Source organism: Scylla paramamosain, chromosome 19, assembly GCF_035594125.1.
Source record: "Scylla paramamosain isolate STU-SP2022 chromosome 19, ASM3559412v1, whole genome shotgun sequence".
Lineage (NCBI taxonomy): Eukaryota > Metazoa > Arthropoda > Malacostraca > Decapoda > Portunidae > Scylla > Scylla paramamosain.
In genome coordinates, this window is record NC_087169.1 from 12,333,642 (window position 1) to 12,346,141 (window position 12,500).

The 12,500-nt window shown below is 41.2% G+C and overlaps 1 protein-coding gene across 3 annotated transcripts in view; it reads right to left on the bottom strand.

Annotated features, from left to right (window-relative positions):
- Positions 1-12,500, bottom strand: part of LOC135109641 (cell adhesion molecule 1-like) — a 395,699-nt gene that overhangs the window by 330,170 nt on the left and 53,029 nt on the right. For all 3 annotated transcript variants that reach the window (XR_010272833.1, XM_064021121.1, XM_064021122.1), the window contains exon 2: positions 5,343-5,469. The gene's annotated coding sequence lies outside the window, so the exon portion shown is untranslated. The remainder of the gene's footprint in view (positions 1-5,342; positions 5,470-12,500) is intronic.

Here is a 12,500-nt window from a genome sequence, read left to right on the forward strand (position 1 = left end):
GTCAAATGTGGTCAGTTAAGTGATGATGTCAATGATATTGTTAGTTAAGTAATGATGTCCGTCTCATAATTATTAATGAGGTCAGTACTACAGCTAAGGTGAAGAGAAACACGCATAGATTTATTAGACAGCGTTACTTACACTTCCAACCAAGCCACTAACATTTAAGTAAACAAACACTTCAAGCTTTTAAGACGAGCCATCACTACAACCAATGACACCGAAGTAGACAAACACTAAGTAAATCCATCACACCTCCACCACCCATCACCTACACCGCCTGAAGTAACACCAACAAACCAAACAACAGTAACAAGAGCCAGGAACTGAGGATTAACACCGACAACAACACTACCTACAAACAAAAACAGAATGTAAGGCTATTTCTGAACACGATAATAAGCCTCGGCACTTTTCTCGCCCCGAACCATTGAGGGAAGCCGTATATTATCCATCACTAGAATCAATACACCTAAATCAAAGGCTGGTGCGCCATTACCACTATTGCAAAGAGGGTATCACCGCCACCGCCACCACCACCACCACCACAACCATCATCACCATCATCGCCACTTGCAGCTCCCCCTCCATTTAAGTCCCATAATCCTCCATCAGAGCAGTACAACCATTGCAGTCATTACAGTGTGGGTAGTATTAAGGCCCTCTAAACCACCTCAATAACGAACACTCACTCACTCACACAATGATACACTCCTCGCACTGGTGTGTGTGTGTGTGTGTGTGTGTGTGTGTGTGTGTGTGTGTGTGTGTGTGTGTGTGTGTGTGTGTGTGTGTGTGTGTGTGTGTGTGTGTGTGTGTGTGTGTGTGTGTGTGTGTGTGTGTGTGTGTGTGTGTGTGTACTTTATCTCCCAAACCTTGAGTTCTTCCATTTCCTCCATTTTTTTCTCTCTATTTGCACCACCACCACCACGACCACCACCACCACCATCACCACTACCATAATAGCAGCAGCAGCAGCAGTACAGGTGGTGTTGGTGGTGGTGTTAGTGGTGGTGGTGGTAGAAGCAGCAGCAGTTGTACACACCGTAAATACATACATAATACATGCATACATACATACATACATACAAACATCAGACAAACGCTGACACAAAGCAGGCACGCAGGCACAAAAACAAACACAACAAGCACAAACACAAACAGATGCAAATACAACCTCGACGCAACAGGAGGAAACAGAGACAGACGGACGAGAGAGAGAGAGAGAGAGAGAGAGAGAGAGAGAGAGAGAGAGAGAGAGAGAGAGAGAGAGAGAGAGAGAGAGAGAGAGAGAGAGAAACAATAAATTTACATACCCATGACCTCTCTCTCTCTCTCTCTCTCTCTCTCTCTCTCTCTCTCTCTCTCTCTCTCTCTCTCTCTCTCTCTCTCTCAAGCATCGCCACAGAATACTAAAAGAAAGTCCTCCTCTTCCTATTCCTCCTCCTTACTCACCAACCCAACCTCAAATTTTGCAAAATGACAGACACTCTCAGTGAATGGCTGAAAAGTGGCTTATGTACTTTAAATTTTGATAAATGCCACGTATTACACATCGAAAACAGCAACCGGCAAAAAAATTATGAAAGAGTGGATGCTGAAAAAATCTGGGAGTTTTAGTGTCAACAGATCTTAAAACAAGCAAACACTGTACCGGAGTCATCAAAATAGCCATTAAATTAACAGGCTTCATAAGATCTTTCACTTTCAAATCTGAGAAAATAATCCTGACCTTGTATAACTCACTTGTACGTCCTCACCTTATTACAAAAAAGGATATTAATATTTATTAGAAAAAATACAACGTAGAGTAACAATAATGATCCCAAGGGCTCGCAATTAAACCCACGAGGAACGCCTTAAAGAACTAAATCTATTCTCCCCATCCAAACGCTGATTAAGAGGGGACCTGATATTGCTTTGCAAGATTGTTAAGGGTTTCACAGATATGAGTCTTGAACTTTACCTTTCATTCATGCAAACAAATGTTACAAAAGACAATGGCTTCTAAATAAAAAGATAAGCAATTTTAAACGAATGAAGCCAAACATTTTTTTCCTTAATCATGTAATAAATATCTGGAATTGTCTTGCATCAATCGTCGTTAACTCAAATACTGTGGATTCATTTAAAACCTGTCTTGACAAGTATCTAGAAACTAATCCCCGGGTGTCATTGTTCATGTGTGAATAACGAACACGTTCACTCTATGCTATCTGTCATCTGATGGGGGTGTATTTCATTAAGGAAGAAAAACAACTACTTTGTATATTCCATTAAGGAAGAAAAACTTGACAACAAAGAAAAATCATCGTATTAAAGAGACCTTGGTGATGGCTAGGTTCCTCGGCGACTTACTGCTGATCCACGTCCCAGTAATGGTAAAAGGAATCGACTCCTTGCAGAGCACCTAACCTATCATTACAGTCGTCTATTAAAAATGTATTCCTCTCAATCAGATTTAAGGCAGCCTACTAAGCGCCTCATCAGATGACACAAATATTAGGATTGTATGTAGATTATATGTGGTAGAAGTAGACATCATCTCTTTTTTACTTTCCTCTCAAATTCTGTTTTTTTTTTTTTTCCCTATACAACATGGTACCAATTCCTTTTCCCGGCCAGCTTCGGCTGGAGTGATGGCGGGTGAGGAGGAGCCTTCTCCTGTGCTATCCTGTCTCTCCCACTAAGAGTTAGTGTAGAATAAATACCGAAACAGCCTAGTAAGGACCTCAGGGTCTGTTGCTGTTTGGACTTCTTTGCATTCCTCCTCCACTGCAAGGAAAAACGGCATCCAGATTGACACGCGGGTCGATGGCCAACAAAAGAGAAGCTTCTGGCAAACTATAAAAGATCCCTCCTTCCAATACATAATGAATACTGGAACAATACACAGGTAGACGGCAGGGTGAGGTGAGGAGGGGACGGGGGGAGAGAGGAGGGGGAGGGATAGGAGGGGGAGGGATAGGAGGGAAAAGACGACGAGGGACACTGGGAGGGAAGGATGGAGGTAAATTAAAAGGAAATGAAGGAGGGAGGAGGAGGAGGAGGAGGAGGAGGAGGAGGAGGAGGAGGAGGAGGAGGAGGAGGAGGAAAGTAGTGAAGACAATATGGAGGAAAGAAAGGGAGAGAGTGAAGGGAGGGATGGACGTACACTGTGGGGAGAAAAGGCAGGTATATTAGTAGGAAATAAAGGAGAAGGGAGGAAAACAGTGAAAGGTGGAAGGATGGCAGTGGAAGACAATAAGGAAGGTTGTAGGAAGGAAAGATGAAGAGAGGGAGTAGATAAGAGAGAGAGGGAAGTGCGATATTGCAGGAAGATGGGGAGAAGAGAAGACAGGAAGAGGAAGGAAGGGAGGGAAGGAAGGGGGATGTGATAATGGAAAGTACACAAAGATGATAATGCGAACGGAATGGAAGATAATGAGAGACAGGAAGGAATAATGGGAAAATGAAGAATTGTGCTAAAAAAGGGGGAAAATTACAAAGGCCAACTCTATTTGCATACAATTCAACACTTTTCCTTCATATGTAGACCAGCAACTATAAGCCACCTCTCTCTCTCTCTCTCTCTCTCTCTCTCTCTCTCTCTCTCTCTCTCTCTCTCTCTCTCTCTCTCTCTCTCTCTCTCTCTCTCTCTCTCGATCCACATTTGCATTTCATCCTAACACTCTTCTTTCGTACGGAGCCAATGAACTACAAACTCTCTCTCTCTCTCTCTCTCTCTCTCTCTCTCTCTCTCTCTCTCTCTCTCTCTCTCTCTCTCTCTCTCTCTCTCTCTTAACAGGTCTATTTGCATTTAATTCATACACACACAACCTCCACACATCAAAATACAGCAAAATTCAGACATACAGACAGGCAGATGGCGTGAGGGCACTGACAGCTACACGGGGCCAAACACCCTGCAAGTGCTGGTCTGACAGGACGCGGCCAAGTGAAAGGTGACGCTAATGAGGCTAATGAGATATGAGGCAGGTGGGTGAGCTAATCCCTGACGTGCGAGAGGGCGTGAGAGTGTGAGGGCGTGTCTTGTAAAGCTGTGCGATCCTTGAATACTCAAGAGGCGTTCTGCTAATCAGCTGGATAAGTGCAGGTTGTGTCGAGTGTGTTGGGTGTGTTGGGTGTGTCGGGTGGCCTCTGCAACTCAAGTCGTGGTGTATAGGCACACAGCGTTCCCAATTCATACTTATACACATACATATATCATTATGTAGCAATAAGAAAGTTAATTATGAATACTTAACCCTTTCATTCCTAAAACAAATTTCCCCTTCCATACCTAAAACTTCACACTTTTTTTTTGTATCAACCTTTCGTAAATATATTTCTGTAGTATAAAAACACAAAATCAACCTTATATTTTCTCTCTCTTCTGACCTGCGTCACCACGCAAACCGGTTTTACAGTGCTTGGAAAGTTAACGAAGGACGACCACTACAGCAAAAGGGTTAACGCTGTTTTCCCGTGCTCCTATACACATACATGTATACAAAGCAACAAAAATAGAAAATACAGTAAAAAATAATGCGCATATACATCATAATCCCTAAAAGTCACTTGTGTGTGCCTAACTTTATTCTTCAAAGTTACATACTCGTACACACTTGTATAAACACATTGGTTACGACAAAGAATGGACGATATGTGAAGATCATTAATTAATTTGCAAAAGAGTAACGCTGTTCTCTAAATACACATACACACATTCCTACATACACATACACAGAGACAGACAGACAAACACACAGACAGACAGACAAAACAAAGAACTAACCCTAGAATAGACACTAATTTTAATTTATTCACGTTAATCTCGCATTTTAATACTCATCAGACTAAAAAAAATAAATATTTTTTTTTTTAATTATAAAAAAAACAACACGTGGAAATGAAAAAAAAAGTCGCACTTCTCATATCAAATGAAAATAGGTGAAAATGAAAGTCACTCCTCATAATACCAAAAAAAATATAAATAAATAAAATAATAATAATATAATAATAATAATAATAATAATAATAATAATAATAATAATGAATTAAAAAAACGTGAAAAATGGAAAAAAAAGTCAATCTTTATAATACGAACACAAAACCAATACATGAAAATGAAACAAAAAAAAGAAAAAGACACCCTCTTCATAACACCCAAACAAAAACAATACAAAAAATAAATAAATAAATAAATAAATAAAGATAAAAAAAAAATCATTCTCTACACAACACCAACACAAAATACGTGAAAATCATACACAGACCAGACAAGAGAAGTCAATATACGCATCACCTTTAATAATACAAACTAGTATTTCGCATTACACTGCAAACACGCTCCTACTCACCGGGCCGGGAGAGGTGAGGCTGCTGGGTCTTGAGGGGGCCGAGGTGTGGCGGCGTGGGGCAGGCGAGGAACTAGGGAGGACATGCCAGCACACAAAGCCATGGTGCGGTGATTGTTTCTGCCCGTGCCTGAAGAAGAGATATGAAGGAGCTATTACTGGTGGTGGTGGTGGTGGTGGTGGTGGTGGTGGTGGTGGTGGTTGTTATAAGAATAATTATTAAAGTAGTAGTAGCACAAGTAATAGCACTGTTAATAATAATAATAATAATAATAATAATAATAATAATAATAATAATAATAATAATAATAATAATAATAATAATACAAACAGTAGCAGCAGCAGCAGTAATACCCTTACCACCACCACCACCACCAACAACAACAACAACAACAACAAAAACGACCAACACCAAACACAACAACACCACTCTTAATTAACACCTCAATAGCAAAAACTGACGTATCTACACACCAAGCAGGAATTCCCCTGAGAGGCGGCATCTGAGGGCCCAGTAATGTTAACAGAACACCGAGGAGCAAGAGGAGCAAAATAACACACACCATAACAGTAACCTTCCTCACCTTGCACCTGCGATAATTACACTAAGCAGGGCACACACATCCCGGTCCCTTTCTTCCCTCCTCACCTCCACACCTTGAATATATCCTCCTTCCCTTCTTTCCTTCCCTCGCTGCCTCACACCCTGCCTTACACACATCCCATTCTCATTCTTCCTTCCTCAACCCCAGAACTTACATATCTTACCTTCTTTCCTTCATTTCCTTCCTCCATATTCTCTCTTTCTCGTTGCCTCACACCTTTCCTTACACACATACATCCCCTTTCTTCCTTCCCTTCTCACTTCCAGAACTTGCATATCTCCTTCCCTCGTTTCCTTCCTTTCCTTCCACCACCTTCTCACTTCCTCACTACTTCACACCTTTCCCCGGCTAGCAAACGGCTCCGTACAACCAGTTTATCACATTGGGGCAGGACTTTCGGCGCCACAGAGTTAAAGTGGACTTGTAATCATTTAAGACCTTTAAATCAAAATACAGACATGATGACAGGTGAAAGTTTACATGTGTAGAATGACTTCACCTTTATTACAGACACCACAAGCGTACTGAAGGTCAGAGACGAGACGAGACGAGAGAGAGAGAGAGAGAGAGAGAGAGAGAGAGAGAGAGAGAGAGAGAGAGAGAGAGAGAGAGAGAGAGAGAGAGAGAGAGAGAGAGAGAGAGAGAGAGAGAGAGAGAGAGAGATTCTCCCCTCTCAGGCTTTCTCATTACCAGCCTCATTTTTACTCAACACAATGCATCCTCCTCCTCCTCCTCCTCCAACTCCTTCCCTGCCTCCTCCTCCTCCCTTTACTGTTATTGTTCCCTATTATGGTCCTCACGCAAATAAATGGCACTAAAAAGTACAGACGTAAAAATGAAATACAGGAAAATTAAGGTTGTGTGTTGTCTTGGCATTCCTCGCTAGGATGATACTGAGATGAGGCAGAGATGTTCCGCCGCGGAGTTTTGAGCTTTTGCTACCACTGCTGCTGCTGCTACTATTACTACTACTACTACTACTACAACTACTACTACTACTACTACTACTACTAATACCACATATATTACTACAACTACCACCACCACCACCATTACTATTACCGTATCTACTACTTCTTATGTACTACTACTACTACTACTACTACCACCACCACCACTACTACTGCTGCTGCTTTATACTGAAACACGGCAACATTTCCCCGTAGAGAGTGCTCACCTCTTACTCCACTCAGGAAGAGAAACAACAGAAATATCACATAATCACCGCCACCACCACCACCACCACCACCACAGCCACCACCACCACCACAACCACTTGCCATGAAGCAGGTGAGCAGTTCAGGTGTGCATGTAACCTTGAATGTGACGGTTAATTTGCTTTGTTGTCTTTCTTTTCTTCTTTTTATTAAGGTTGCAACACGCTTCCCTTATTTTTAATCCGTCACTTCAGTAATATTTTTTTTTACTATACATTTTATCTCTCTCCCTTTCTGTCACTTTGCTTGCAGGTCATTGTGTGTGTGTGTGTGTGTGTGTGTGTGTGTGTGTGTGTGTGTGTGTCCGACCTTCCCTACCACGCGTATTACATAAGAAAAGATGTACCTATATTAATCATTCCTCATCCACCTGTCCATCTCGCACAGGTGAGGAGATGCGAGGAATTTAGTCTGTCTGTCTCTGCCTGGGATTCCACAAAGGGGTGAGGGGAGGGGAAGAGGGGCGTGAGGGGGAGAGAGAAGCGTGAGGGGAGGGAGAGAGAAGCGTACGGAGAGGGAGAGAGGGGGTGAGGGTAGGGTAGGAATGAATGCGTCACCTGTCTCTTTGTCTCTGTCACTCCGTCTGTCCGTCTGTCTGTCTGGCTGGTTGGTTGTCTGTCTGTCTGTCCATCTGTCTGTCTGTCTGTCCATTAGAAAGCGTGTTCATGTCGCCTTTAATGCAATCAGTGTTTTGTTGCAGCAAGATTTGGTTTAATAATCTTTCACGTGAGCATTTGCCCTTCTAGAAGAAATTATTGTGTGTGTGTGTGTGTGTGTGTGTGTGTGTGTGTGTGTGTGTGTGTGTGTGTGTGTGTGTGTGTGTGTGTGTGTGTGTGTGTGTGTGTGTGTGTGTTTAGCATTTGTCATGCATCCTACTTTTTTTTATCTTTTTATTTTCACTTTTTTTAGGGGGAGGATTTTTTCACTTTTTTTTCCTTCTTTTGATTCAGGTGTGTGTGTGTGTGTGTGTGTGTGTGTGTGTGTGTGTGTATCTGGTACATTATTCTCTCTCTCTCTCTCTCTCTCTCTCTCTCTCTCTCTCTCTCTCTCTCTCTCTCTCTCTCTCTCTCTCTCTCTCTCTCTCTCTCGCCTGTTCAATCATTTCCTGAGGTGTGTTGTTCTGCTCCCCTGACATTATCCCCGAGTCTCACCTGGGCTTTTATCACACCTGACTATTTGTTGGCCAGGTGTAGCACATTGCCTGTCAAGTCACTTTACTGTCAATCTTTTCATTCACTCCACTTGTGTTTTTGTGCTTTCCTCTTTTACCAAGCTGTATTTTATGCCCTAGTATTTTTTTTTTACTTTACATCTCTGTTCTTTACGTCATCATTATCCTTGAACTGTTGTTTTACTTTGTTTTATGTTTTGTTCTTGTTTTTTTAGTGTGTGTGTGTGTGTGTGTGTGTGTGTGTGTGTGTGTGTGTGTGTGTGTGTGTGTGTGTGTGTGTGTGTGTGTGTGTGTGTGTGTGTGTGTGTGTGTGTGTGTGTGTGTGGTTTAACGTGTTTATTTTACTGCTCCCTCGTACTGTATTGATCGTGTGTGTTATGCAATATGCATGTGCTTCGAAATTTTATTTATTTATATCTATTGTTTCTCTTACGTTACCCTTGTCAGTATTTGTTTTTTTTAATTCATTTTCTTTTTTTTTTTTATTAATTCAGTGGTATTTCTTGTTCGTTTCTATTTTTCATATTCGTCCACTTTTTTTTGTGTGTATTTGTTTAGTTGTTTCTTTTTCTTTTATTTTCTTCCTTCTGTTCAGAAGTTCAATTTTCCGATTTCATTTATGTAGATGTATTCCTTTGATCTATCTTTTATTATCTGTCATTATTATTTTTGTTTTCTTTTCATGACATTTATTCATTTGTGTTTGATTATTCCTATAGCACTCATCAACCAGTGTTTTTTTCTTCCCTGCCTTAATAAAAACTCAAATAAAACTATGTCCTACCTTTTTGTATCCCTATTCCACTTATTCAATGTTTTTTTTTTTTCAGTAGTCTCTTTGAAACACCTATAAAAGTGCGACTTTCTCCTCACGAACAAAACCTCAGTTCCATCTCATTAATATTGTCTTTTACTTTATTCACACTCGCCCCCGCTGCCTGTCCTGGTGTGTGTCCGCCTGTCTGTCCGTGTGTCTGTCACCAAGTCAATCTCCGCCCTCCACATCTCCCGAGTTTATCACCCAAAGCTTTATCAATCACGATCTTTCCACTACAAAACTTAAATATTTATTCTTTCAGCAAAGGGGGTTATCACAACAACAAGAAAAATTTTATTACAAAACCTATAAGTAGTCTCTTAAACACCTTCTTTTCATCTTTTATGGAAACAAGAGAGGAGGAAAAGGAGGAGGAGGAGGAGGAGGAGGAGGAGGAGGAGGAGGAGGAGGAGGAGGAGGAGGAGGAGGAGGAGGAGGAGGAGGAGTTTCCAAGAATCAAAAGTCTTACCTGTGTCTCCTTTCACCTGTACAACGATAAACACTCGTCTTTGTTCCCTCTCACCTTTCCTTCCAATACCTTCCCACGCCCCCTTCCCATACATTCCCCGCCACCACTCACGGCTTCTCACGCCCTCATCAATATCCACTACCGGCCTCTCATCTTCACTTACCATCCTCTCCCTTTCTTTGTATCTCTCCCTGTTACCCTTATCTTGCCCCATCTTCCCTAGTTCTTGTTTAATTTCTCCCTATCTTGCATTACCCGCGTCTCATCTTCACTTGCTCTCCTCTCATGCTCTCCCTTTCTCTCGTCTTCTTACCCTTGTTCAATTAATACTAAATCTTCTCTATAAAGTCACTAAGTTCTTGTCTGATTTATCTCTTGTCTTTAACTTTAAATTCCCGCATGTGGTTCTCCTCTCATCTCTCTCTTTCTCTCCCTCTTACTCTTGCTTTTTCTCCATTACCGAGTCTCCCCTATAGAGTCCCAAGTTCTCTCTATGTGCTCCCTAAGTTGTTGTCTGATTTCTCTCTTATCTTTAAGCTCCCACATGTGATTCTCCTCATCCTCTCTTTTCTTTCCCTCTTGCTCTTGTTCCATTGCTGAAAATTCCCTATAGAGTCCCAAGTTCTCCCTACACGCTCCTTAAGTTAGACTCCCTCTACGTGGTTCTCCCCCCGCGACCCCCGAGCGCCTTCACGTCCCCTCAGGTAGCCCAGGTAACCCCGGAGGGACGGAATACTTGCTCACCTTTATTTTGCCCCGGTGGAAGCACGACCTAGTTCAACCCACCTGCATTTTTTTTCTCCCAACCCTTGTTTTTCTCTCTCTCTCTCTCTCTCTCTCTCTCTCTCTCTCTCTCTCTCTCTCTCTCTCTCTCTCTCTCTCTCTCTCTCTCTCTCTTTCACCTGTTGGGAGGGAGAGTGGAGAAAATACCGTGATTTCTTTCCTCTGCTAAGCTGCTTGGAGGAAAAATAGGAGGGGTTAGAGGCTCTTAAGGGGGCGGGGAATAATGGGGGGAGATGCAGGATAATTTAATCAGATTCTGGTGTAAAATTCCTATCTGATTAATGAGGCGAGTGGACGTTCAGGTGAAGTGGAAACGTTTGATTAAGCCTATGGGATGAAGGATTGGAGTTTGGTGATTGGTGGTGGTGGTGGTGGTGGTGGTGGTGGTGGTGGTGAAAAATGTTTTAGCAATTAATTACATAACAGTGGAAACAGATGGAGGTGGATTAGTGTGACGTGCAACCCACAGGTGTTCTTAAAAATGGCTGGTTCAGGTGTGTTGTTCCCCGCGCGTGTGTGGTGAGGAAGGGCCATTAATTACCCCGTGTCTATTCAAAACAAGACGTGAGGGATGAGGCAATGGTCATAACGTTGCAATTCGCTGTTTCAAAGGCGGTGCTTAGCGATTCAAAACAAGAGGATAGGAGAGTGGCTGTAAGGTTTTCATTCGATGCTGCAAGGGTAATGTTTAACTGTTCAGAAAACAAGGGAAGGGAGAGTATAAGCAGTAGTCTAATAACTCATGATTTTGATGATGATATTTTAAGGTTTTAAGGGTAATTTTCAACTATTCAGAAGACAAGGGAAGAGAAAGGAGTGGCAGCAACTTAATAACACATGGTTTTAACGAACATATATTAAGGTTTAACACTTTCACTGCTATCTGACACATCTTTTCTTAATCACTTGCCACTCTGAGACATTTCTTCTTGTTCTACAGCCACATATAAACATTACAAAGGCTAGAAACTACAAAATCCATCCTTGTAATTGTTTTTCTTTTTTTCTTTCTCTCAAGACGCTTATAAAGATTGCATACAGTTTTTTTGTTTCGAAAATTTTGCATATCGCAGAACAAAACAAAGGACAAAAACAAGTGATGAGAGGGCAACAGTAACATTGATTTAGTTTGAAAGGTATATCTAAAGGGCAATTCCCTCACAATTTTTAACAACTCAGAGCAGGAGAGGACAAGGGAGAGAAGAGTGGCTGTAACGTTTTAATTTGATGCTTCAAGGGTGACTTTCAACTATGTACAAGACAAAGGGGGGAAAAGGCAATTACAGTAACCTAACGAGGGTATTTCACTGCTTCAAGGACAAACAACATGATTTTAAAGGTATTTTTGTTTTAAGGAAAATTCTTAATTATTCAAAAGAAAATCAAAGAACAAGAGAGCAAAAGGAAACATTTATGTATAGTTTGAAAAGAAGTTCTTACAGTTTTAAAGGGCAAATTCTCACACAACTTTTAACTTCTCAAAACGAGAGAGAACAGGCAAGGGACAGTGAGTGCAACGCTTTGATTGAATTTTGCAAGGGCGATTCTTACCTATTCAGACGACAAGGGAGGACAAAGTAGTACCTAGCAGTAACCTAATGACTAATGACGAATAAATATATTGTACTGCTTGAAGAACAATTCTTAACTATTTACAAGTTAAAGGGAAAGAAAGAATTAGTAATAACACTATTATACAATAATAATAACTCATGATTTTCATTAAGACATTTTACCGTTTCAAGGATAATTTATAACTATGCAAAGCCAAACCAAAGAACGAAAACACTCATGTACAGTTTGATTTTTTTTTTTTTTTTTTTTTTTTAGTTTAAAGCGACAATTCTCATACAAAACTTAACAACTAAGAACAAGACCTAGTGGTGAAAGGGCAACAGTAACACCGATTCATAGTATGAAAGGCAATGTTTAGTTTGAAGGGCAACACTCACACAATGTTTAACTTTTCAAAACAAAACCAAGAGATGAAACAGCACGAGTAGCATTGATAATTTTCAAGGTCACCCCTCTGCCATTCAGATCAAAGCCATGAATAAGACATTTTACCAACGTTACGCTGATGATTTTAACTATTCACA